This window comes from Balaenoptera borealis, assembly GCF_965194805.1.
Source record: "Balaenoptera borealis genome assembly, chromosome: X".
NCBI classification, from domain to species: domain Eukaryota; kingdom Metazoa; phylum Chordata; class Mammalia; order Artiodactyla; family Balaenopteridae; genus Balaenoptera; species Balaenoptera borealis.
In genome coordinates this window covers 118,094,280-118,121,924 of record NC_138881.1, presented here as the reverse complement: position 1 = coordinate 118,121,924, position 27,645 = coordinate 118,094,280, and the positions used below count along the sequence as shown (strand labels likewise).

The 27,645-nt window shown below is 36.5% G+C and overlaps 1 long non-coding RNA gene across 1 annotated transcript in view; it reads right to left on the bottom strand.

Moving 5' to 3' along the window:
• Window positions 1–516: 516 nt before the first annotated feature.
• LOC309620132 overlaps window positions 517–27,645 on the bottom strand; it is a 31,323-nt gene continuing 4,194 nt past the window's right edge. The window contains exon 2 of the long non-coding RNA XR_014239436.1: window positions 517–27,192. This is a non-coding gene — a long non-coding RNA (uncharacterized lncRNA). The remainder of the gene's footprint in view (window positions 27,193–27,645) is intronic.

Sequence of the window (27,645 nt, the reverse complement as noted above, 5' to 3'; positions counted from 1 at the left end):
AACATCAAAGACGCTGGGGTGGGCCCTTATAAAAAAAGATGTCACTTAGAAGTCCTTGTACAAAGCAGCTGGTTCCATTAATCAATATTTTTAATGGTTACTGAAGCCCCTTCTAAACTATCAGTTGAGATGATTAGCACATGTGGGGAATATTTTCATTGAGGTCAAGTGTTCTTTCTTCCTCCTCTTCAGTCCCAATATGAAGCTAAAACATTGCTAGAGGTGAAGTCTGAGAATTCAAAATACAAGAGTTTAATTTGTAGAGCTAGCCAACAAGACTTCCAAAATCCCTGAAAAATCTTTTGGTTCTGAGAAAGCATTTTATCAGATCAGATGAGGCATAGAACATATGGAAAGGACTACAGGAACCTGCAGTACCAATAAAGGCAGGCCCTCAGTTTTCAGATTCAAAACCTTTGGCATTTTAAGAAAAAAAAGTCTTAGACTAAACTGAATCCACCTGGCAGGGAATAGTTATTCTATAGAGCCACTTTCTTTTTTTTTTTTAATTTAGTGTTTGTTTGTTTTTTAAAATATTTTATTTATTTATTTATTTATTTATTTATTTCTTTATGGCTGTGTTGGGTCTTCGTTTCTGTGCGAGGGCTTTCTCTAGTTGTGGCGAGCGGGGGCCACCCTTCATCGCGGTGTGCGGGCCTCTCACTATCGCGGCCTCTCTTGTTGCGGAGCACAGGCTCCAGACGCACAGGCTCAGTAGTTGTGGCTCACGGTCCCAGTTGCTCCGTGGCATGTGGGATCTTCCCAGACCAGGGCTCGAACCCGTGTCCCCTGCATTAGCAGGCAGATTCTCAACCACTGCGCCACCAGGGAAGCCCGAGCCACTTTCTTAAAAATTAAACAGTCTACCCATGAATTTTTTTTTAAACTATGCTACCTGTCAGCATGGATAAAAGCTCCAATTTTTCAGTACCCAAAGCCCATGCTTGGTCATGGGTGAAATAAATTTAAGAGTTTTCAATAACTGGGACTTGCCTCTCATAAAGTCTTCATAGCGCATGCAGAAAGCCTGTTATTCTGGGTTCCAAAATGGTGACCTGGTTCAACTGATAGCTATTACTTAAGCCATGATACTCAAAATAAAATGTTTTTTAAGTGATTTTCAAAGCAATTAAACAGTGATTTCTGGAGCCACTCCTTGTGAGCAGGATCCAGAATGTTCTTCTCACTTTCACCAATGTAACAGTAATTAAGAAGAACAAAGGCACAATACACAGTGAGTTCTAAGAGAACATACAAAGTGGGCAGAAGTTTCAGTCTTCAGGTGTGAGCTAGTCAACCTATGGTGTTTAGTTTCTCAACATCATTTTCTGAAATTCCATTCTACCTTACAGGGTTTTGGCACAAATCCAAAGCCTATACTGAGACTACATTACAAACTTGCCAGTTATCTTTACTTAATGCTTTCCATATGCAAAGATTCTGTGTTGAGACTACATTCTCAATTAAACAGTTTTCTGGAAGAAGGAAGTATTGCCACAAGTATATTCTAAACAATTATTTAAAAATATGTCATTATAAGTCAAAAAGAGTTTGTGTATTGAAAGTAGCTGATCACCAAAAACTCTTCCTCCTGAAAATGTTGCACAACAGGCATATGATGGGGGGTTGGGGTATAAACATTGTGGGGTGGTGAGAAGAACCCTGGGCTCAGATCTCAGAGTTCTGTGGAAGGCTGAGTTCTGTGGGCACTTGCTCTGTAACCCTGGACAAGTCACTTCCCCTTTCTGAACTGCAGATTATTGATTTGAGAAATGTTGGAGTTAAGCTATCTTTGAAGGTAGTGATTGTCAAATTGTAATTTACATGAGATCACCCAAGAAGCTTGTTAAACATGCAGGTCCTTCAGCCCCATACCTAGAGATTGCTTTAGTTGAGCTGGACAGCGACCCCAGAATCTGGATCATAAGAAGAGGCCATCTGAAGCAGATGTGCTCAGACTGCATTTCGAAAAACAATGTACTAAAATGTTTTCTTGATTAAAAGTTCCATAACTCTATGAGGGACAGGTAAGAAGTAATGACCCTTGAAGAAGGTAGAAAAGAAAGCTATTTTAATTTATTGTACTCTGTCATAAGTAGCTGGGGAGAAGCAAGCTTGTACAATGTGCATTTATCTGCAAGACCAAATGCTAATGACAATAGACAATGTATTTACACAACAATCTCCTGGTGAATTAAACTGCCACTGCCTTTTTGTCATTGCAGAAGGCTAAAATAAATGGACCTATAGACAGTCAATTCATTGGCCTATGTCACAGCCTAAGATGAAATATCATGTCCTTTGTATGTGAGTATGATACTGCATTGCACTCACACCGTCCATGTTTTTGAGGGATTTAAGTTACTTAGTAGGAGGTTTGATGACTCCTTCTCTTCATGGGTTCCTTGGTGACCAGTGGGAAAATTTGGAGAAGTTCCTGGGCAACGTTAGTGGTACTTCCCATGATCACAGAACAAAATGGAAATATCTAACCAGGGAGCTTGTTCTCAATAGCTCTACACGTGGTGGTGCTAATATTGACTCAGCATGTGCAGATGACAGTCACTCTGGAAAGTATCCTTGTTGATCTATGAAAGAGACCAAGGGAATGCTTTAATGTCTACACTCACTAGGGGAAGGAGGACTCACATCATGTTTTACAGCATGACCTTTATCTGAGTTAAAATAAATCTGATCTTCCTACTTTAATGCCTTTGTTGTCTTCCTCTCCACTTTACCATTTGTGTAAACCCATCTTCTCATAGAAGGTCCAGCTGCTGGAGATTCTACTTCAACACCCAAGTATGACCAACCTCTCCTTTATATAAACAACACTGAGGTTGCACTTCCAGGAGGTACTTTATCTGTAGAAGACTTTGATGCTGCAACTCTGGCTATTTGTTTGTTGTTTTAAGTTTTTTTTTTTATTATTAATGATACTATAGTTATAACTTTGTGTAAGTAAGTGTTATTTATTTCATTTCCTTCCCTAGATTCTGAGCTCACTAATGGCAGGATTTATTCTGTTTTCTTTGTCATATCTTCAATATCTTGCTTAGAATCTAGATTATAATAGGTACTTAGCAAATGTGTTTTTAAGAAATAAATTACGAATGAATGATGGATTAAGTGAATCCAAGTATCAAAGGTAGAAATCGTCCCAGAATTTTACTTTGGTTAAAAGTTACCATTGTAGGGACTTCCCTGGTGGCCCAGTGGTTAAGAATCTGTCTTGCAATGCAGGGGATGCCGGTTCGATCCCTGGTCGGGGAATTAAGATCCCACATGCTGCGGGGCAACTAAGCCCACGCGCTTCAACTAGAGAGCCCGTGTGCCGCAAATACAGAGCCCATGCACTCTGGAGCCCGCGGGCCACAACTAGAGAGAAGCCCACATGCTGCAACTAGAGAGAAGCCCGCAGGCTGCAACAAAAGATCCCATGTGCCGCAACTAAGACCCGACACAGCCAAAAAATAAATTAATTAATTAAAAGAAAAGTTACCATTGTGAGCATAAGATTTTTCCACTTAGTCACATGGGATGAAAATCCAGTTCAGACATGAGGCTGGCATGAAGTAAGCATGCCCTTGGTGAAAACAGACCAGGGAATGACTTCCCCTCAGGACTGAGTGCTGAAGAGGACTTATGATATCAAATGCAAATATGAGAATATTCTCCAAAGTTAACTGAGCGAGTTGCAGGCAAAACAATTTAACTTTCATTTGACTGCTCTTCAAACTCACTCCGGAGTGACAGTTCTGTTGCATGTTGTGAAGCCTGCAGTGTAAATGCCTACAATTGTCCTGCTTCTGGAGGGGGGTAAAAGTTAATTCACCTGAGACCCATTTAACTGCCACACAGGTAAACATTTGACAGCACGGTGCTGGCAAAGCACTTCAAGTACACTACTTAATTTCCCCCAAACTTGGAAGAGAACTATTTTGATGCCCAGGGGCACTTTTGTAGTTGGTAAACAAGAAAATGTTCAAGTATTGTTGTTGCATACATATTAAACATTAATCTCACCAGGAATGGTACACAGTGGATGTGTTTAGTTTTCTTTGCCAAATAATAAATCAAAAGTATTATGAAGGAACTATAACAAAAAGAAAAATATCCCACCAGTAAGGCATAATTTTTTCTTTTATAAGTTTTGTTTAATGAAAAAAAATTGGATGATCTCAATTTCACACACACACACACACACACACACACACACACACACAAAAGGGAAGATTTTGAAACATATAAGACCAAAAATAAATTTGGAGATATTGGCTTACAATTTACAATCCAGATTGTCAGTTCTGAAAGAGATTAAAAAATGAAATGTCAATCATTTAACATTTGGAATAAATTTATGAACATAAAACCTGGAAGTTATTCAAAAGTATGCCCTTTAGGCGTTATAGATTTGAAAAATGTTTTTCATGTCTGGACTGGAGCTTTTCATAATCTTGTTATTTTACAAAAACAGTTAAATCAGAGATGAAATAGATGAAATATAACTTACTGATGTTCTAATTTAGATGTGAACACATACCATATATATGTATGCATGGATATATATACATATACACATATATATATTCACACACATACTTTTTATACAAACTTCACTAAGTTATAGAACTTTTTGTTAATGCTGTTAGTCTAAATGGGAGATCCATCATTTTTTCCTTTTACCACTAAATATGGTAGGTAAAAACGTTATAACTTAGAAGGTGTGGGTCTAGCACACTGCTAAAGCCTAAGCAAATTATTCCCTGAAGTTAGTCATTAGTAGAAAGTAGCTTCAGACCTCTGCTAAAATAAATTCAATGAAACTTCAATTTTATGATGAGTTTTATATTTAATATTAAGGACTTGTTTGATTAACAAGACTGGGACATCTATTAGGAAAAATAACCAGGAGCCTCAGGGAGAACTGTAAGCCTGAAGATCTGGACCAGTGATAATTAGGGAATTCAAATGAGCCTCCAGCCCTAGGTTAGATTGGGTTGCTCCAAAACTTTAATCACTGCCTTTCTATTCATCTCTGGACTGGTAGTTTTCAATGAATGGAAAATAAATTTTGGTGCATGTATTTGCAAATTATTGAGGGCACTATCCTACTTAGACACAATAAGATATGCATTTGTGTGTTATATAGGATTTACTGTAAAGCAATAGGTTACTGTACTCCTACTGCTTCATCCTAAATAATATAAAGAATATACAGTCACTGTTTACTGTGCACCTAAAAAGTATCTGAGGTAGGAGCTGAGAGGTGGCTGGTGGGATTAATGAGTAAGTCAGCAGTTTTATGTACATACATATTATATATACAGACAATAAGATAACATAATAATATATATAGTAATATAATATATATCATACTTAATATAATATCATATATATCATACTTAATATAATAATTATTGAGCATCTGCTATGTGTCAAGCACTGTAATAGACACAACAGATTCAGTAGTAAGGAAAACTGACACACTGACAGATACTTTGCCCTCATAGAGTTTGCCATATAACAAGGCGAATGGATGTTAAATTCAGTATTAGAGAGGAGTTAGCCAAAGGAGGAGGAAAGCTTTCAGGAAGGAAGTATTATTTGAGGTGTTTATGAATTATACCTATCTTTTAACTCTTGTAAACATCAACGTGCTGTTTTTTATACAAAATCCTGCTCTTGACTCATAAGTACACATATGAATTGCTTTCCTACAGCTAAGATAGATCCAACATTGAACTACCACCCACCCTCAGCTAATCACTTACATAGACACATATCTACCGAGTGACTGGACTAAATTAGGGTATAGCACTGTGTGAAGCCAATTAGTTTAACTAGAAATTAAGCCAGCAACTTGTGCCCCTTTGGTTCACTTTGAGTTAATTGCCAGATAGCTGAGTATGTGGTCAAACTGGCATACCAGGTATTAGTGAATATCCATGCATTATCACTTTTCCAGTCTCTAAACAAACCTGAAAAGTAAGCAAAGCAGGTGCTATTAGTCCCATTTTACAGATAAGGACAAAGAGACTCAGAGTAAATAGTCCCTCTGAAGTCACAACACATAACAAGGTCATATTCAAAGCTCAAAGCACAAGTCTCCTGTCTGTGAACACTGCCCTGTCAGCTGACTCAGATTACCACATTACTATGCATATACTTTGCAACATTACATAAAAGAAAATTGCTCATTTCTGTGCACTTTAAGCCTTTTAGGTGTGTTCTATCAAAGACATTATAAGATTGATTCAATTCAAAAATAAAATTGCATTAAAATTCATAAATGAGATATTTACTTGGTGGTAGTCATGACTCAGCAAGTATTCATGCAATACACACTTGTCAGAGACATTATTCACTAGGTAATAATGAAGTGATGTTTCCTTGGATAAAATTTTACTCTCAGGTCTACAGTGTAAATGCCAGTTTGAATCTTCTTTTCTGCTTGCTACTCCAGGGAAAAAAATACCCATATATTTAAATAACAAAAATAGTAGCCTTTTTATTATGTAAGTTTATATTCCAAATGATTGTAGTAGAGATTCAATTTGCATATATCCCCACTGAAATTTGCAAATAGGTAACTGAAAACATCTAGTCAGCAAATATATATAATATCTATGTCTATAACATCAAATATCTCTAAAAGAGAAGACCAAACAAGAACAGATATACAACAAAGAAAGAAGAACCACATGCATAGTAGCAGCTCAGTGAAGAATGCCATTTCATGGCATTGGTCTTGACAATAATTTCATGGATATGACACCAAAAGCACAGGCAACAAAAACCAAAACTGTGGGACTACATCAGACTAAAAAGCTTCTGCACAGCAAAGGATACAATCCACAGAGTGAAAAGGCAACCTACAGAATGGGAGAAAATATTTGCAAACCATATATCTGATGAGGGGTTAATCTCAAACATATATAAGGAACTCATACAACTCAATATAAAAACTAATACCTCGATTTAAGAAAATGGGCTAAAGACTTGAATAGACATCTCTCCAAGTAAGATAGGCAAATGGGCAACAGTTATATGAAAAAAATGCTCATTGGCACTAATCATCAGAGAAATGCAAATCGAAACTACAATGAGGTACCACCTCACACTTGTTAGGATGGCCATTATAAAAAGAAAATTATTCAAACCAGAAAATAACACATATTGGCAGGATGTAGAGAAATTGGAACCCTTGCCACTATTGGTGGTAATGCAAGATGGTGCAGCTGCTGTGGAAAACAGTATGGATATTCCTCAAAAAACTTTAAAAAGGAACTACCATATTATCCAGCAATCCCAATTCTGGGTCTATATCCAAAAGAACTGAAATCAGTATCTTGAAGAGATATTAGCATTCCTATGTTCGTTGCAGCATTATTCACAATAGCTAAGATATAAAACAACCTAAATGTCCATTGATAGATGAATGGATAAAGAAAATGTAGTACAGTCCTTCCACAGGGGATTGGTTCCAGAACTCCACACAGATATCAAAATCTTCCAATGTTCAAGTCCCTTATATAAATGTTGTAGTACAATTGGTCCTCCATATCCATGGGCTCCACATTCCCCAGATTCAACCAACCTCTACTGGATGACTGAATCTGCAGACATGGAACCCACGGATAAGGAGGAGTGACTGTATACACATACAATGGAGTACAGTTCAACCTTAAAAGAGAAGGGAATTCTGCAATATGCCACAACATGGATGGACGTTGAGGACATTATGTGATGAGAAACAAGCCAGACACAGAAAGATAAATACTGCATGATTTCACTTATATGAGGTATCTAAAATAGTCAAATTCATAAAAATCAAAGACTGCAATGGTACTTACCAGAGGGTGGGAATGGGGAGAATGGGCAATTTATTAGTCAACAGGCATAAAGTTTCAATTAAGTAAGGTAAATAAGCTTTAAAGACCTGCTGTATGACACGGTACCTATAGTCAACAATAATGTATTGTACACTTAAAATCTGTTAAGAGGGTAGGTCTTTTGTTAAGTGTTCTTACCACAATAAGATACAAATTTTTAAAAAAGAATGTGGTTGTCATATTGGGTAGATTACACATTTAATGTAACAGAAAGAAGCAACTCTAGAAGATGATTCTTAAGTATGCATGAGTGCATATGCACATTTAAAAATTTTTTACTAATAACATCAGTCATACTCTTTGGTGAAAATTTGGAAACTTAGATTTAAAAATAAAGGATTATAATACAACCTTCCAGAAATGACTGCTATTAACTCCCCACTGCATTTCCTTCCACATCACTGATTATGTGTCTAACATTTCTCATGTATTTTATAGCGATCATTTATTCATTGCCATCTATTCTTTAGAACATATTTTAATTACTCTACCATACTTCATTTAAGTATTCCTATATTCCTACATTGCCCAGTTACTTTTCTTTTAAATATTTCCAGTTTGATAGGTTGAAACACTATCTCAGAGATTTACTTTTCATTCCTTTCACTATTAGTGAGAGTGAACATGATTCCAAATATTTGTTAGCTAGTACCATTTCTTCTTTTGTTGGTTACTTGAGAATGTTCTTTGTCTAATTTTATTAAAGACAGTATCTTCTCTCTAAAAAAAAAAACCATAAGCAAAACCAAAAGAAAATTACTGAGAAAACATATTTGTAGCATATCTGGCAGATAAAATAGAACGATGGCCTCATGGCTACCGTTCCAGCATGAAGCTTTAGAAATGGGAGTTTATTTGCAGTGATTTTGAGTAACAAATGTCACCTTTCCAAACTCAGCTTCAGGGATTAGATGATAATAGGAATACACTTGAAATCAAAGGATGCAAGGAGAGTAATTGTGTCCAGCTCCTGTGGGCAGATGATATGAGCTACTGAAGTCTAATCGATGCCCCTAAATTGATTCTTTTTCCCCATCAGTGATTCAGCCTCCTAGCCTTTCATACTCATATGAACAGTTAAATGTCTCTAAGCCATCCAGAAAGGACTTATAAATCAGACTGCTATCCTTATACCAGTGATTCATCTTAGAAATTTATTTCTGACATTACAAGATTAATGCTTTTAAAAAGAATGAAAAAAATCCTCATTTGGCATAGGTATGAAAATCTTTAAATGATATGAAAATTTTAAATTACCATTATTACAGCTAGTAATAATTATATTCCATGTTAACACCTAATTTTGCACTTATTTGATCCTCACAGCAACCTGGAAAGCTAGAAAGGGTCGGCATTTTCATACTCTTTTTATAAATGAATTGAGGTCCAAAAGACACTGAATAAAAACCAAATATCATCCTGTTAATTAGTAGCAGAGAAGAGGCTCATATCCTGTCCCTCTGATTTCAAATCTATTTCTCCTTTCTCCTCAACACTACTGTCCTACCCTTCATGCCACTATATCATTGTCAGAGCTCTAGGCTTTTGTTAATACCACATGTGGCCTACCAGTAATGTTCAAGTACACCTCTCTGCTTACCAACTATCTATTAAAGCCATTACAATTTATTAATACATAGAAGACAAGAGTTTTCATTAGAAAGTTTCTCAAGGGAACTAAGAGGGTAGAAACATCTTGCAGAGAAGGTATGCAAAGTATAATTCTCTGAGTTACTCTGAACTACTATATTTTACACTCCAATATATCCATGGCATTTTTCATACAGCTCCCTGTGCCTGGAATGGATGTTCTTATTCTCTCCATTCATTCATTCATTCATTCTCTCTCTCTCTCTCTCTCTCCCCCCCCTCCCGCCCTCCTTCCCTCCCTCTCTCCACTATTCATTCTCCAAGGCTCACCTCATATGCCATCAACCTTTGCCATCATCTCCCAGAAATTGACTGTGATCGTTTCTACCTCTGAACACATATAGCAGTTAGTGAAATTTATCTTTTATTTATGAGTTGTTATGAGTTGTTTTAGTCCCTTATGTGACTATGAAATGCTTTATGGTTGTGCCAGCTACATACAAGTGCACAACATCATTAAGAAAATTAATGTGCAGATATACATCTAAGTAGGTACTGGCATAGGCAATTGAAATACGTATATGAGCCTCTAAAATGAGTTTAAGTTACAGCCCCAGAACTGCCCATGAATATTAAAGTACATTCTATATTCCTAATACTGGCATGTAGCTGAGAACAATCCACAAAGACCTGAATAATCTTCCCTGGGGCCCTTCAGCATCTGATTATATTTCAAAATCCAGCTTTGACTTAATGATCTCATCCATGCTTATTTCTCTAAATTCAGTGACGGCAATGTTTGTCATTGCCCTCTTCTAATTGGAGGGTTGTTTTTTTTTTTTTTGCCTTTTTGAATATGTCCAACAGCATAACTTATATAAGTAGCAGCAATAGAAGCAGAAAACGCTTGTGTCCAAATGACATTTGGGACTGAGTTCACAATCTGCTCTAGGATTTACTCTAGGATACTGTGCTGCTTTTCTTACTTCCCTAACATAGATCTTCCACACTGAAAAGCTCCAATCTGTACACACAGTACATAGTGCTGGAGTTGTAAATAACAGCTCAAAAGTCAAGTGTGAGTGACTTGAGCCCCTAAGTAAGAAATTATCTACAAAGGCAAGATTCCTTCTCTGTTTTAGGTCTCTGTTATTTCATCTGTACAAGTAAGTTGTATTAGATCAGGAGTTTCCAAGTCTTTCTGTGTAGGAGAATCTCCTGGGAAATTAAAAAAAAATAGTCTTTTATCTCCACCCCAGTTCCATAGAATGAAAATCTCCAAGGAGCATGCTAGTATATCTATTTTCATAGATCCCTGTTGAGAAACAGTAGACTACATGATCTCTAAGGTCTCAGGAATCACTAGAGTTTTATAATCCCTGAATATATACATGTAATTCAAATGAGAACAGGAAAATCCTTTTTATCCATTGAGAATCATTAAACAATGGAAAGAATGCTCAACTGAGCATCAAGAGACCTGGAATGAATCATGGCTTTTCCATGACATGTTCCTCCCTTCTCTGGCTTCAGTTTACTCATCTGTAAAGTAAAATAATGGCATTACATGATAGTTTAATCTGTGATGCCTTGCAAACTGTATCTGTAGAAGCTCAAACCAGACAAATGTGGATGAAGCCAACACAAAGACTTCTGTCACCAGGTGAAAGGCTGCTGACTGCCTCACAGTGAGGCATTACCAGGATGTCAAGGTCTGGGATCATGGTAGCCCTCAGCCTTGTCAACTCAGAAATCTGAGTTGTCACCATATCTAGAGTGGACTCGTTACTTAAGGGGTAGATTCACATCACCTGGCTCACAAGACTGATCAGAAAGACAGTTGACTATTTACAGTAAGAAGTAGGACTGTGATAGTAATTGGATACTGTAGTTAAGCTGTCTTTTCCCTATAGATTTTCCCTATAGGTTATATAAAGGATGTAATATGGAAAGCCACATATAGTTACAATGCCAGGAGCCTAATTATAATGAGAAATATAATTGAAAAAGGAATAGGGCATAAATTACTCTGGTGAGAGCAGTCTCTTCTTGAAAGTAAGACCTACCTAGGAAACCCAGTAATTGTCTGTACTCTCTTGGTGAGCCTAGAACCAAAACAAAGCAAGTTAGACGAATTTACAAAAACTTCAAGCACATCTCCTACTGCTTTGATTTCAAACTCTATTAAGCTTCCCCCAAATTAGCTCAGAGACTACCATGAACCTAGACTTGCAGGTGGTATCCAACACAGAGCTATCTTTTCAGAAGCTGAAAAAGACAAATGAGCAACAATTAGGCAGGGAAAAGTAGAAATGAGAAATGACTTTGAGGATAAATCATAGAGGGCTCTAAGTTCCATACCAATGAGTACAGACTGAATTTATAGGCAGTGTAGAGCTATTGAAAAACAAATCTCAGTTAAGTGGCATGTACAACATAGAACTGAACCAGAGTCGATTGGCAATAGTTTGGAATGTTAGTCAGTGAATACTACCAAATGTGTGGCTGGTGCCTAGAGCATTCAAGGATGTTCATGTAGTATCCCAGCAGCCTAGTAGCAAAATACAGTATCTAAAGGGGGGTAAACATCAGAAGTGAGTATAATTCAAAGAGGGAGCCCAATTTCATGTTAAGTAAAATCTGAATATAGAAGATAACTTGAGGGAAATCTTACTGGCCAAAAAAAATGGAACAATTTGAGCAATAATGACTGCAATGAACTAAAACACGTAAGATGAAGAAAAATACAAAAATTCATAATGATAAAAAATTCATTACAAATCACTATAAGTTGCTAAGGCAGCAATTCACTGTTCTGAAAACCAATGAATAATATGCAGAAAAATTAAGCATTTATCCTCCCTTTCCAGATTAACTATATTTCAGGGTAACCAAATAATGAAGAAGGGTGCTTCTTTAAAGAAGAGTTACCAGTGATAAATTCAAGAGGAATATAGAATGATAAAAATCTCCATTTTGTAACCCTTAAAGGAATAATACATCCTGGCAACAATAATCAATTAATGCTATAATCATTAGGTGAAATGTTGAAAAACTTGATGATAAAAGAATCAGGCAACATCACCTGAGCCCACACTGACAGTTTGTTTACATTACTGAAAGTAGAACAATCAAACAGCATGTGATGCAATAGGAAATAAACACCACAACCCACTAAATATTCTTGCCAAAAATTGAGCCAAAATACATTTAAGTCTCTAGATCTACCTACAAGTTTCTGGGAATTACCAGGGATACAAGAACACATTAAATGACATCATGAGGAAACAATCTACCAAATTCAGAATGTGGACGTTTCTCTAGGACAAAAGACCTGTTTTCTTCCTTAAGCAATTGCATGATGTGATTATCATCGGTGGGGAGGAGGACAATTATAGAATAAAAGATAATCAGTAAACAAACAAACAAAAAATATAATCTCTAGCTCTCCTGTGAGAGCACTGGCATCACAACTAACTGCTGAACAATCATTGACAGGAAGATACTGGAACTCACCATAAAAGATAACCCACATCCAAAGACAAAGGAGAAGCTGCAATGAGATGGTAGGAGGGATGCAATCACAATAAAATCAAATCCCATAAACGCTGGGTGGGTGACTCACAAACTGGAGAACACTTATACCACAGAAGTCCACCCACTGGAGTGAAGGTTCTGAGCCCCACATCAGGCTTCCCAACCTAGGGGTCTGGCAACAGGAGGAGGAATTCCTAGAGAATCAGACTTTGAAGCCTAGTGGGAATTGATTGCAGGACTTTGACAGGACTGGGGGAAACAGAGACTCCACTCTCGGAGGGCACGCACAAAGTAGTGTGCACATCGGGACCCAGGGGAAGGAGCAGTGACACCAGGGGAGACTGAACCAGACCTACCTGCTAGTGTTGGAGGGTCTCCTGCAGAGGCAGGGGGTGGCTGTGGCTCACCACAGGGACAAGGACACTGTCAGCAGAAGTTCTGGGAAGTACTCCTTGGCATGAGCCCTCCAAGAGTCTGCCATTAGCCCTACCAAAGAGCCCAGGTAGCCTCCAGTGTTGGGTCACCTCAGGCCAAACAAACAACAGGGAGGGAACCCAGCCCCACCCATCAGCAGACAAGTGTATTAAAGTTTTACTGAGCTCTGCCCACCAGAGCAACAGCCAGCTCTACCCACCACCAGTCCCTCCCATCAGGAAACTTGCACAAGCCTCTTAGACAGCCTCATCCACCAGAGGGCAGACAGCAGAAGCAAGAAGAACTACAATCCGGCAGCCTGTGGAACAAAAACCACATTCACAGAAAGATAGACAAGATGAAAAGGCACAGGGCTATGTACGAGATGAAGGAACAAGATAAAACCCCAGAAAAAACAACTAAATGAACTGGAGATAGGCAACCTTTCAGAAAAAGAATTCAGAATAATGATAGTGAAGATGATCCAGCACCTCGGAAAAAGAATGGAGGCAAAGATCGAGAAGATGCAAGAAATGTTTAACAAAGATTTAGAAGAATTAAAGAACAAACAAAGAGAGATGAACAATACAATAACTGCAATGAAAAATACACAAGAAGGAATAAATAGCAGAATAACTGAGGTGGAAGAAAGGATAAGTGACCTGGAAGATAAAATAGTGGGAATAACTACCACAGAGAAGAATAAAGAAAAAAGAAAGAAAAGAATTGAGGACAGTCTCAGAGACCTCTGGGGCAACATTAAATGTGCCAACATTCGAATTATAGGGGTCCCAGAAGAAGAAGAGAAAAAAAAGGGACTGAGAAAATATTTGAGGAGATTATAGTTGAAAACTTCCCTAACACGGGAAAGGAAATAGCCACACAAGTCCAGGAAGCACAGAGAGTCCCAGGCAGGATAAACCCAAGGAGAAACATGGTGAGACACATAGTAATCAAATTGACAAAAATTAAAGACAAAGAAAAATTATTAAAAGCAACAAGGGAAAAATGACAAATAACATACAAGGGAACTCCCATAAGGTTAACAGCTGATTTCTCAGCAGAAACTCTACGAGTCAGAAGGGAGTGGAACAATATATTTAAAGTGATGAAAGGGAAGAACCTACAACTAAGATTACTCTACCTGGCAAGGATCTCATTCAGATTTGATGGAGAAATCAAAAGCTTTACAGAGAAGCAAAAGCTAATAGAATTCAGCACCACCAAACCAGCTCTACAACAAATGCTAAAGGAACTTCTCTAAGTGGGAAACACAAGAGAAGAAAAGGACCTACAAAAACAAACCCAAAACAACTAAGAAAACGGTAATAGGAACATACATATCAATAATTACCATAAATGTAACTGGACTAAATGCTCCAACCAAAAGACACAGGCTCGATGAATGGATACAAAAACAAGACACATCTATATGCTGTCTACAAGAGACCCACTTCAGACCTAGGGACACATACAGACTGAAAGTGAGGGGATGGAAAAAGATATTCCATGCAAATGGAAATCAAAAGAAAGCTGGAGTAGCAATCCTCATATGAGATAAAATAGACTTTAAAATAAAGAATGTTACAAGGAAGGACACTACATAATGATCAAGGGATCAATCCAAAGAAGATATAACAATTATAAATATATATGGACCCAATATAGGAGCACCTCAATACATAAGGAAAATGCTAACAGCTATAAAAGAGGAAATCAACAGTAACACAAAAATAGTGGGGGACTTGAACACCTCACTTACATAAATGGACATATCATCCAGACAGAAAATTAATAAGGAAACACAACCTTTAAATGATAAAGTAGGCCAGATAGATTTAATTGATATTTATAGGACATTGCATCCGATAAGGCTAATTATTAATTCTCCTTTAGCCAGACTCATCAAGAAAAAGGGGAGAGGACTCAAATCAATAAAATTAGGAACGAAAAAGAAGTTACAAGGGACACGGCAGAAGTACAAAGCATCATAAGAGACTACTACAAGCAACTCTATGCCAATAAAATGGACAACATGGAAGAAATGGACAAATTCTTAGAAAGGTATAACCTTCCAAGACTGAACCAGGAAGAAATTGAAAATATGAACAGACTAATCACAAGTATTGAAATTGAAACTGTGATTAAAAATCTTCCAACAAACAAAAGTCCAGGACCAGATGGCTTCACAGGTGAATTCTATCAAACATTTAGAGAAGAGTGAACACCCATTCTTCTCAAACACTTTCAAAAAATTGCAGAGGGAGGAACACTCCCAAACTCATTCTACCAGGCCACCACCACCCTGATACCAAACCCAGACAAAGATGTCACAAAAAAAGAAATTTACAGACAAATATCACTGATGAATATAGATGCAAAAATCCTCAACAAAATACTAGGAAACAAAATCCAACCACACATTAAAAGGATCATACACCATGATCAAGTGGGATTTATCCCAGGGATGCAAGGATTCTTCAACGTATGGAAATCAATCAATGTGATACACCATGTTAACAAACAGAAGAATAAAAAGCATATGATCATCTCAATAGATGCAGAAAAAGCTTTTGACAAAATTCAACACCCATTTATGATAAAAACTCTCCAGAAAGTGGGCATAGAGGGAATCTACCTCAACATTATAAAGGCCATATATGACAAACCCACAGCAAACATCAATTTCAATGGTGAAACAGTGAAAGCATTTCCTCTAAGATCAGGAACAAGACAAGGATGTCCACTCTCACCACTATTATTCAACATAGTTTTGGAAGTCCTAGCCACAGCAATCAGAGAAGAAAAAGAAATAAAAGGAATCCAAATGGGAAAAGAAGAAATAAAATTGTCACTGTTTGCAGATGACATGATACTATACATAGAGAATCCTAAAGATGCCACCAGAAAACTACTAGAGCTAATCAAATGAATTTAGTAATGTTGAAGGATACAAAATTAATGCACAGAAATCTCTTGCATTCCTATACACTAACAATGAAAGATAAGAAAGAGAAATTAAGGAAACACTCCCATTTACCATTGCAACAAAAAGAATAAAATACCTAGGAATAAACCTGCCTAAGGAGGTAAAAGACCTGTACTCAGAAAAGTATAAGACACTGATGAAAGAAATCAAAGATGACACAATCAGATGGAGAGATATACCATGTTCTTGGACTGAAAGATTCAACATTGTGAAAATGACTATACTACCCAAAGCAATCTACAGATTCAATGCAATCCCTATCAAGCTACCAATCGCATTTTTCACAGAACTAGAAAAAAAATTTCACAATTTGTATAGAAACACATAAGACCCTGAATAGCCAAAGCAATCTTGAGGGAAAAAAAGAGAGCTGGAGGAATCAGACTCCCTGACTTCAGACTATACTACAAAGCTACAGTAATCAAGACAGTATGGTACTGGCACAAAAACAGATATATAGATCAATGGAACAGGATAGAAAGCCCAGAGATAAACCCATGCACATATGGTCACCTAATCTATGACAAAGGAGGCTAGAATACACAATGGAGAAAAGACAGTCTCTTCAATAAGTGGTGCTGGGAAAACTGGACAGCTACATGTAAAAGAATGAAATTAGAACACTCCCTAACACCATACACAAAAATAAACTCAAAATGGATTCAAGACCTAAATGTAAGGCCAGAAACACTAAAACTCTTAGAGGAAAACATAGGCAGAACACTCTTAGATGTAAATCGCAGCAAGGTCTTTTTTGACCCACCTCCTAGAGTAATGAAAACTAAAACAGAAATAAACAAATGGGACCTAATTAAACTTAAAACCTTTTGCACAGCAGAGGAAACCATAAACACAACAAAATGACAACCCTTAGAATGGGAGAAAATATTTGCAAATGAAGCAACTGACAAGGGATTAATCTCCAAAATATACAAGCAGCTCATGCAGCTTAGTATCAAAAAAACAAACGACCCAATCAAAATATGGGCGGAATACCTAAATAGACATTTCTCCAAAGAAGACATACAGATGGCCAACAAACACGTGAAAAGCTGCTCAGCATCACTAATCATTAGAGAAATGCAAATCAAAACCAAAATGAGATATCACCTCACACCAGTTAGAATGGGCATCATCAGAAAATCTACCAACAACAAATTCTGGAGAGGGTGTGGAGAAAAGGGAACCCTCTTGCACTGTTGGTGGGAATGTAAATTGATACAGCCACTATGGAGAACAGTTCCTTAAAAATCTAAAAATAGAATTACTATATGACCCAGCAATCCCACTACTAGGCATATACCCAGAGAAAACCATAATTACAAAAGACACATGCACCCCAATGTTCATTGCAGCAGTATTTACAATAGCTAGGTCATTTAAGCAACCTAAATGCCCATTGAGAGATGAATGGATAAAGAAGTTGTGGTACATATATACAACGGAATATTACTCAGCCATTAAAAGGAATGTAACTGGGTCATTTGTAGAGACGTGGATGGATCTAGATACTGTCATACAGAGTGAAGTAAGTCAGAAAGAGAAAAACAAAAATCGCATATTAATGCATATATGCGGAATCTAGAAAAATGGTACAGATGAACTGGTTTGCAAGGCAGAAATAGAGACACAGATGTAGAGAACAAACGTATGGACACCAAGGGGGGGAAAGCGGGGGTGTTGTGGTGGTGGTGGGATGAATTGGGAGATTGCGATTGACATATATACACTAATATGTATAAAATAGATAACTAATAAGAACCTGCTGTATAAAAAATAAATAAAATAAAATTCAAAACATATATATATAATGTCTAGATCTTGTTTGGACCCTGTTTAAAACAAACCTACCATGAAAAGATATATTTGACAGAGTCAAGAAAATTTGAGTATAGATGGTATTAGATGATATTAAGGAATTTAAATAATTTTCTTGGGTTAATTTATCAACGTTGGTAGGTGTTACAATGACACAGAGATTGTGCAAAACCTATTTTAAACATTCTTATCAGCTAAAGATGTATATTTAAATATTTTCAGGTAAAAGAATAAAATACTGGGATCTATTTTAAACCTCTCTTGAAAATCAAACAAAAAAGACAAGTGGGGGATCAAAGAATCAAAATTCAAAAGTAGTGATGATTGTTGAAGGTATGTGATGGGTGCATGGTGATTAATTATACTGTTCTCTTTACTCTTGTGCATATTAAAAATTTTCCGTAATAAAATATTTTAAAAATACTGAACATGAATACAGATTCAGAGATGGATTTAACTAAAGCATAACAGATGTGAACAGTGTTCAAGAGATGCTAAAGGGCAGCAAATCAGAGATGCCTCTTTTAAATGCTTCCATGTTATTCAGTATTTTCTCTGTTGTAGCAATTTTTCTCTATATAGTACTCGCCTACTTAAATGCTAGTTTCCATACACTATGTGCTAGTTATTCTCCATTTGTCTCTGTAGATTGATTGATTCTTTATCCCTTTCCATCTTATTCTGCATTCCAGAAAAATTGGCTTGGTTGGGATCCCTTGCCCTCTGGCTTCCAGCTTGTTCTAGCCAAAGGAACATACTGTCAAGCTGTCTGAGGGTGGAAGGAGAGAGGTCAAAGTATTCATTCCTCTCCTTCCCTCCCTTCTGTGCTGCAGGTGCTCCAGGCTGCATTTCTTTATTTGTAACAGCTCCTGTGTTCAACACTCTCCAAGACATAGAGCTTGCACTCTGGGTTCCAAGAAGCATTGCCTCCCCTTGTCCCTTCAGGATAAGGGATAGTTGTGACTTTAAAATCTTGCTAACCCAGGTATGCTTTCCCATAGTTTGTTGTCCTGGACCCTGCCCATATTTTTGTATCTTTGTTCAGCATAATCTTTTCAATTGCCCCTTTTGAGTGTGCCAACTGTTTCTTGTTAGGACCTTGCATAATATAGGCTATGAGCTTCATTGGAGCTTGGAAATTGTCTCTCTTTCTTTTGTTCATTATGATTGTGATACCTGTAATACATGACTCTGGCATCTAGTAGACATAAACATTAGTTAAAGGAAAATAAAAATAGAGGAAATGAATAAAATTCAACATTATTTTCTGATTTGAAAAACATAAATTAAGGAACAAATACATGCATAATATGTTTTTTAAATAAATTTATTCATCTATTTGTTTTTATTTTTGGCTGTGTTCGGTCTTCATTGCCGCGCACAGGCTTTCTCTAGTTGCGGCAAGTGGGGGCTATTCTTCATTGTGGTGCGTGGGCTTCTCATTACTGTGGCTTCTCTTGTTGCGGAGCATGGGCTCTAGGCACACGGGCTTCAGTAGTTGTGGCTCATGGGCTCTAGAGTGCGGGCTCAGTAGTTGTGGTGCACAGGCTTAGTTGCTCCGTGGCATGTGGGATCTTCCTGGGCCAGGGATCGAACCCGTGTCCCCTGCATTGACAGGTGGACTCTTAACCATTGCGCCACCAGAGAAGTCTTCATATGTTATTTTTAAAAGGCTCCATCCATTAGCTTCTTGCAGAAAGTAAAAAATTAGGCATATTTGCATTGAAAATGTCATGAAGAAGATAATAATAATTGATATTAAAATTGAAAAGGGAGGCCAATATTTCATTATTTAAACTCAAACCCTAATAAAATTCTAGTAAAACAATGCCATCTCTCCTTAAATAAATCTGCAATGGAATTCCATTTTATAATTTGACAAAATGATCCTAAATTTCATGTTGAATAATAATCATATGAGATTAGGCAACAGGTTCTAAAATAATAAGTGGTAAGGAATTTGCTTTGCTAAACAATAAAATATAGGTAAAACAGGGTACTTATTAGGAGAATTCCACTTCTGACAATAGTATACTAATTTATTTGGAACTAACTTCCCTCTAATAATGACTAGAACATATGTGTGTGTATAGATATATATAGATATATAGATAGATAGATAGATAGATAGATAGATAGCGAGAGAGAGAGAGAGAAGAACTGAGCCCAACTTCCAATCATTACAATCCCTGGTAGTCCACCGGACATAAATATAAATTGTCTCTTTTGGAAGATATCATAAACCTAGGCCTCAAAATACTTCCAAAATTCTTCATATAAAAGCAAGTCACTTAATTAAAAATAACCAGGCTTTAGAGGTGACAAGACAGAGATAAAGAATAGACAATAGAAACAGGCTCACAGAGGATCTAGATAATGGAAATATCATACACAAACTTTAAAACAAATAGGCTGAATATATTTAAGGAAATTCAACACAAGATTGAGAATTTAAATGGATAACAAAACACTATAATAGAAATTTTAGAAATGAAAAAGTAATTGTCTGATATTCAGAGCTCAGTGGGTTGATCAAACAGAAGATTAGACATACCTTAAGACAGAATAAGTAAAATAGAAGATGGGTCATCAGAAAACTATCAGAATGAAACACACACAAAAAAAGATATAAAATACAGAACAGTTTATAAAACACATAGAGGACCCAGGAAACAGATATAATATACATAGAATTGGGGTAGCAGAAGAAAAGAAAAAAAATGGGGAAGAAAAAATATTTGAAGAGATAACAGCTGAGAGTTTTCTAAAATTGGTTAAAGACATTGGGCTACAGATTTAAGAACAAGTACAAAACCAGAGAAAGTGAATACTAATAAGGCCACACAGAGGTATTTCATAGTAAAATTTCTGAAGACCAGCACAAAAAATAAAATTTTAATTAAAGTCTTATGAGGGAAAAAAGGATTACTTTTAAAGGAAAAAGTAATACGATTGACAGTTAATTTTTCTACACAAGACAATGGAAAAATATCTTAAAATTACTAAAAGAAAATTTACTGCCAATGTATAATTCTCTTTCCAAGAAAAACAAAGAGGAGACAAAACATTTTAAAATAAGCAAAAATAAAGACTTTGTCATAAGTAAATCAGTACTAAAAGAAGCAGCTAAAATGTACTTATGTCTGAAGGAAATAATTTGAGATGGAAGTTCAGAGGGGAAGGAGGGAATGAAGAGCATCAAAAAAGGGTAAATATGTGGATAAATCTAAAAAATAGTAATGTTTAAGTACTTGTAATAGTACCTTGTGGGATGGACAATATAATAGATAGATGATAGGTAGATAGATAAATAGATAGATAGATAGATAATAGGAAAAAATTTGGAAATGTCACCCAGAAGGGGAATACGTAGAGTTAAAGTGTGCAAATACAAAGAGTTTCTGTATTATCCAGAAATGTGGAGAAAATTTGGACACATCAGTAATGTATTTTGTAATCTTTAGGGTTGTACCAAAAGTATTGTAAAAGGATATATAAAGTATAAACTAATAAAAAAGGAGAAATTGAATAATAAAATATACCCAATAAATAAAAAACAAAAACAAGAAAATGAGAAAAATGACATAGAATAAATGAGACGAATATAAAGCATATAGTGAGTAATTAATCCAAAATATAGAAGTAATTACATTAAATGTAAAGACAAGATTTCAACTAAAAAGAAAAGATTATCAGACAGAAAACAAAGAAAAAAACAATTATAACTAAATGGTGCCCATAAGTGATATATTTTAAATATATGGAGAGAGACAGTTCAAAAATAAAAGGATGAAAAAAAAGTATGCAAACACCAAGCAAAAGAAAGGTGATATAGCTACATAAAAAGAAAGTAGGGGCTTCCCTGGTGGCGCAGTGGTTGAGAATCTGCCTGCTAATGCAGGGGACACGGGTTCGAGCCCTGGTCTGGGAAGATCCCCCATGCCGCGGAGCAACTAGGCCCGTGAGCCACAACTACTGAGCCTGCGCATCTGGAGCCTGTGCTCCACAACAAGAGAGGCCACGATAGTGAGAGGCCCGCGCACCGCGATGAAGAGTGGCCCCCCCTTGCCGCAGCTAGAGGAAGCCCTCACACAGAAACGAAGACCCAACACAGCCAAAAAAATAAATAAATAAATAAATAATAATTAAAAAAAAAAAGAAAGTAGAGTTTAGGAAAAATTAATTATATAATAATTCTAAATGTGTATGCATCGAATAACACACCCTAAAAATATAAATACTAAGCATGACATAATTAGAGGACATATAGACAAATACATAATCATAATGAAATATTTTAAACTGCTCTCAGTAACTGAGTTAAGTATCACAAAAAAAAGCCAATTAAGAACATCTTAATTAACAATCTTGACCAAATTAACATATATAAAACACTGCACCCAACAATATCAGGATAAGTATTCTTTTCAAGCACATGACAAACATTTTCCAAAACTGTACGCTGTTCCATCAGTTGTTTCATCATATTTCAAAGAAATAAAATTATACAAAATATATTATTTGATTATTTGCCTACCATGATATTAAGCAAGAAATAAATAATAAAAAGATAACTATAAAATTCTCAAATGTGTGAAAATTAAGTTATGCACTTTTAAATTAACCATTGTTTAAAGAAGGCATTGCAATGGAATTTGAAAAATATTTGGAGCCAAATAATAAAAATGTTATGTATCAAAATTTGAGATGAAGTTGCAGCTCAATATCAAAAAAACAACTCAATCCAAAAATGGGCAGAAGACCTAAATAGACATTTCTCCAAAGAAGACATACAGATGGCCAAGAAACACATGAAAAGGTGCTCAGCATCACTAATCATTAGAGAAATGCAAATCAAAACCAAAATGAGATATCACCTCACACAGGTCAGAATGGCCATCATCAAAAAATCTACAAACTATAAATGCTGGAGAGGGCATGGAGAAAAGGGAACCCTTCATCACTCTTGGTGGGAATGTAAATTGATATAGCCACTATGGAGAACAGTATGGAGGTTCCTTAAAAAACTAAAAATAGAACTACTATATGACCCAGCAATCCCACTACTGGGCATATACCCTGAGAAAACCATAATTCAAAAAGAGTCATGTACCACAATGTTCATTGCAGCACTATTTACGATAGCCAGGACATGCAAGCAACCTAAGTGTCCATCGACAGATGAATGGATAAAGAAGATGTGGCACATATATATAATGGAATATTACTCAGCCATAAAAAGGAATGAAATTGAGTTATTTGTAATGAGGTGGATGGACCTAGAGTCTGTCATACAGAGTGAAATAGGTCAGAAAGAGAAAAATAAATACCGTACGCTAACACATATATATGGAATCCCCAAAAAAAAATGTTCTAAAGAACCTAGGGGCAGGACAGGAATAAAGATGCTGACGTAGAGAATGGACTTGAGGACACGGGGAGGGGGAAGGGGAAGCTGGGACGAAGTGAGAGAGTAGCATGGACATATATACACTACCAAATGTAAAATAGATAGCTAGTGGGAAGCAGCCACATAGCACAGGGAGATCAGCTCAGTGCTTTGTGACCACCTAGAGGGGTGGGATAGGGAGGGTGGGAGGGAGACACAAGAGGGAGGGGATATGGGGATGTATGTATATGTATAGCTGATTCACTTTGTTGTACAGCAGAAACTAACACTACATTGTAAAGCAATTATACTCCAATAAAGATAAAAAAAATTTTGAGATGAAGTTAATGCCATGCTTACAGGGAAATTTAAAATTAAATGCATATATTAAGCCTAAGAATGTAGCATTAAGAAGTTATTAAAGGAAGAGTAAATTGAGCACAAGGACAGATCCAAATCAAAATAGAGAGAGCATTAACTAAAACTTTTCCTTTTGCCCTTAAATTGACAACTGGACCTCAGCACTGAGTATGAAAAGGCCCTAATTACTGCCTAGCCTAAAGAGCTGCAAGTAATTGAAATCAGACATTAACTTCCAGATCTTACTAAAGAGCCACATCTCATACCTTAAATAAACAACTACTTACCTACCCCTCACCTCCAACTCATCATCTCTCTGTCACTGGCCTTGTGAGGAATGTGGAGCTCATGGTTAGAGACTTTGCCCTTCCCCGCCTCAGTGGTTGGGGAGAGCAGTTACTTTTGCTTTTCCTGATAAACAAGTGAGGGGAGTCTACAAGAAACTAAATCATAAAGACTGGCAGTATCTACTCAAAGGGGAGACTGCCACTTCTCTCCCAAGATGGAGTATTGCTGAGCTGCAGAATCATGCAGGGCCATCAAATGTTGCCAAACAAATGAGATGAATGTTCTTAGGGGTGAGTTGATAGAGTTTGACATTCATGCCCTAGAATTTGGAGGTGCACATGAACGTGAAGCGTCCACTCCTCTGGAAATTTCTGAAGGTGAAAGAATTCATAGAATAGTAATTAATACCAGTTAGGGAAGAAAAGACTGCAGAGAAATAGGACAGGAAAGAAGGGGGGTGTGGGAAGGATGTGGAGATAGCCCTGGAGTGGTCCTCGGTGTTTCCCATGGCTGCAGGTAAAAGAACATGGAGGATATAGATGGAGCAGGTGTCTTGTCAACCCCTGCCTTAGATAGTACTTAATAATATTTGTTTTAAAAGGGATAGGGGTCCTGTAGTCAAATGCGTTGTTTACCACTTACAGCTTTTCCACATATATTAGCATTGTAACAGCTCAGAAAAGCCCTACGATGTTTACAGACTTATTTTGCCATGGAAGATTTATCTTCTATTTTATATATATTTTTAAATATTAATACTTCTTAGCTTCCCATAAAATAAAATCTGAGGAACATCATTTTGAGAAATGCTGAATAAGCTAATCACTGACAGCTTCTAACCTTTGAGTCTTTCATTTTATTTCTTTTTTGTCCTATAAAGTCACTACAGGTCTTTGCCTAATATTATGATATCACTTAAAATAAGATAATTAGCTCAAAGTTTATTTTGCATTCATTTTGTGTGTAACAGGTATTTATTTTAATCAATAATCAAGTAACACATCAGTTACTGAAGCCTGACTATTGAAATTGGAGAAGTTTGTCAGAAGATAGGACACTATATATGGTTCATTTGCCACAAATGGGGAAGTGTAATAAAATTCAAAATTATTAATATTTCCATATTTTATTGAATTATTGGTTAACAAATTAAAAATCAGGCATGCCCTGCTTTAATTGTATCAGGATTGTTTATTCTGACGAGCTATGTATAAGAGTGGTTCTAAGCAAGCTTTGATGGAGGAAGTGATAAAGAACTTTAATTTTCTTTTTGTTTATGCCCTTAAGCAATGTAAGTTTATGAGGTAATTGAAAGAAATTAAAGAAAAATATGGAAATTTTATTTTAATGAAGTCAAAAAGCTGGCTTATGGAAACCTGTTTCAGAAATGAGTTTAGCTACCTCTTTATTTCAACAATCACTTTGGAAGGAAAGAGCTCTGAGGTGGCCACTAGAGGCAGCTCACAAAGGAGTCATCCAGAAAAATCACACTTGAAGTCTTCCTAATTTGATGGCAAGTTCTTTGTAGACAAGTTTCATGCTTTATATAGCTTTGTAGCCAGTTCAGTGCCTAGCACAGCAGAAACACATGGCAAGTACTCAACCATTTGAGTATTTTTAAAAATTTAGATTTTGTGTGTATGTGTGTACATCTGCATCCTTTTGTAATGAAAGATAAAATATACATAGGTAAAGATGATTATTACAGTTGACTTAGTTGGAGGGCTTTTTTTTTCTTGTTACCATATTTTTAGAAATTTGTACAGAAATATTTCTCACGAGTTAATCTATAAATGGTACACTATTTTATAGAAATCACAATACCATAAGGCTGTTGGCTCAGGTTCCCAAATATTCTATATATGGTATTCTAAATCAACAAACGAATGAGGAAATAAAAAACTAGATACTATGTTCATTGTGAAATTTTATTTGCATTAAATCTCTAATCAATACATTTTAGAGGTCTTTGCAGGTAGATTAATGAAACAGTACCTGCACTGTTCCTCTTCATAGTGTTTTAATAATAATATATATGAAGTAAGTCAGATATTTGTTATGCTGTATCTAGAACATCCTCTTTTGGAGATGTCCACACAAAGGAAAAATCATTGTTGGCTAAAACCGGTAGCACTTACAGGAGTGGTGTGCAATGTCTTAAGGACAGAGAAATATGTCCCTAGAAAACTACTCATCAAAATGTTGCTTGAAAGTTGCTGGATTCAGATGACTGGAAAAAGGCAATCCAGGCAATATGGTTAATTCATAGCTAATGAAGACCAATGCAAGTCTGGGCTGGGTATAATAAATATATTAAGATTAGCAGATAGTTCATGAAAATCTTGCTTAACTTACAACTTTTGGTTATCTATTGGCCACAGGCCATGGGAAATCAATGAAAAACTACAGAATTATCAACCCAAATTCCTTTAGAGAGAGGAGATTGAAAAATTGTCATTCCTGAACACCAGCCATTGTTCAACACTGGGTCCCTCTGACACCAATATTTGGCTGTGTTCCACTCAGATCCTGTATCAAGCCTGTGGATTCATTTTCATTTTATTTGGGAAATAGTGACTTTTCCATGAAAAGTGGCATGGAAAGATACAGCAAATAAACGGGAAAACAATTTGAAATTGGAGTCAGAATGTGTCAAGTCAGAATCACATGAATATAGGAGTAAGAGTGGGTATAGCTAGGCCATGCTGCTAGCTCAGCAGCATTTATGATGCTTACATTCAGGTGCTATGTACTCTTGAGAATGTCTTAGGAGAATAACTGACTTACCCTGACATGTAGAAGAAAAGGCAGCATCCTTGTGGTTCAGGAAACTTGGATTTTATTCCTAGCTCTGTAGTTGATAAGCTGTACAATCTAATGCACGTCAGTTCCACTGGTGTCCATTTCCCCATCTGTGAAATGGGAGGAGTTGAAAAAATGATTTCAAAGATCCATTCTCTTCAAGTACTAACCTGGTGTGGTTCTGAGGTTTTCCTATGTGAACAGTTTCTGAGCTTAGAAGGTAATGGCTACTAAGGGAGATGAACTTATCAACAAGCAAGAGTAATAATATTATCCAACAGAATTCAGATCTGCTTGCCTGTGCACAGTAAAACCATTCTACTGACAGCCAGTTGTGATGAAGGAAAGTACAGTGTTTATTGCAGGGCACCGAGCAAGGAGAATGGGCAGCTCATGCTCAAAAGACCTGAACTCTCTGATGACTTTCAGAGAAGGGTTTTTTTTTTTTAAAGGCAACACTTGTGGTGAGGGTTGCAGTTTGTGGACTTTCTTTTGATTGGTTGGTGGTGAGGTAACAGGGTGATGTTTCAGAAATCTTAATCATCAACCTCCTGATTCCGACC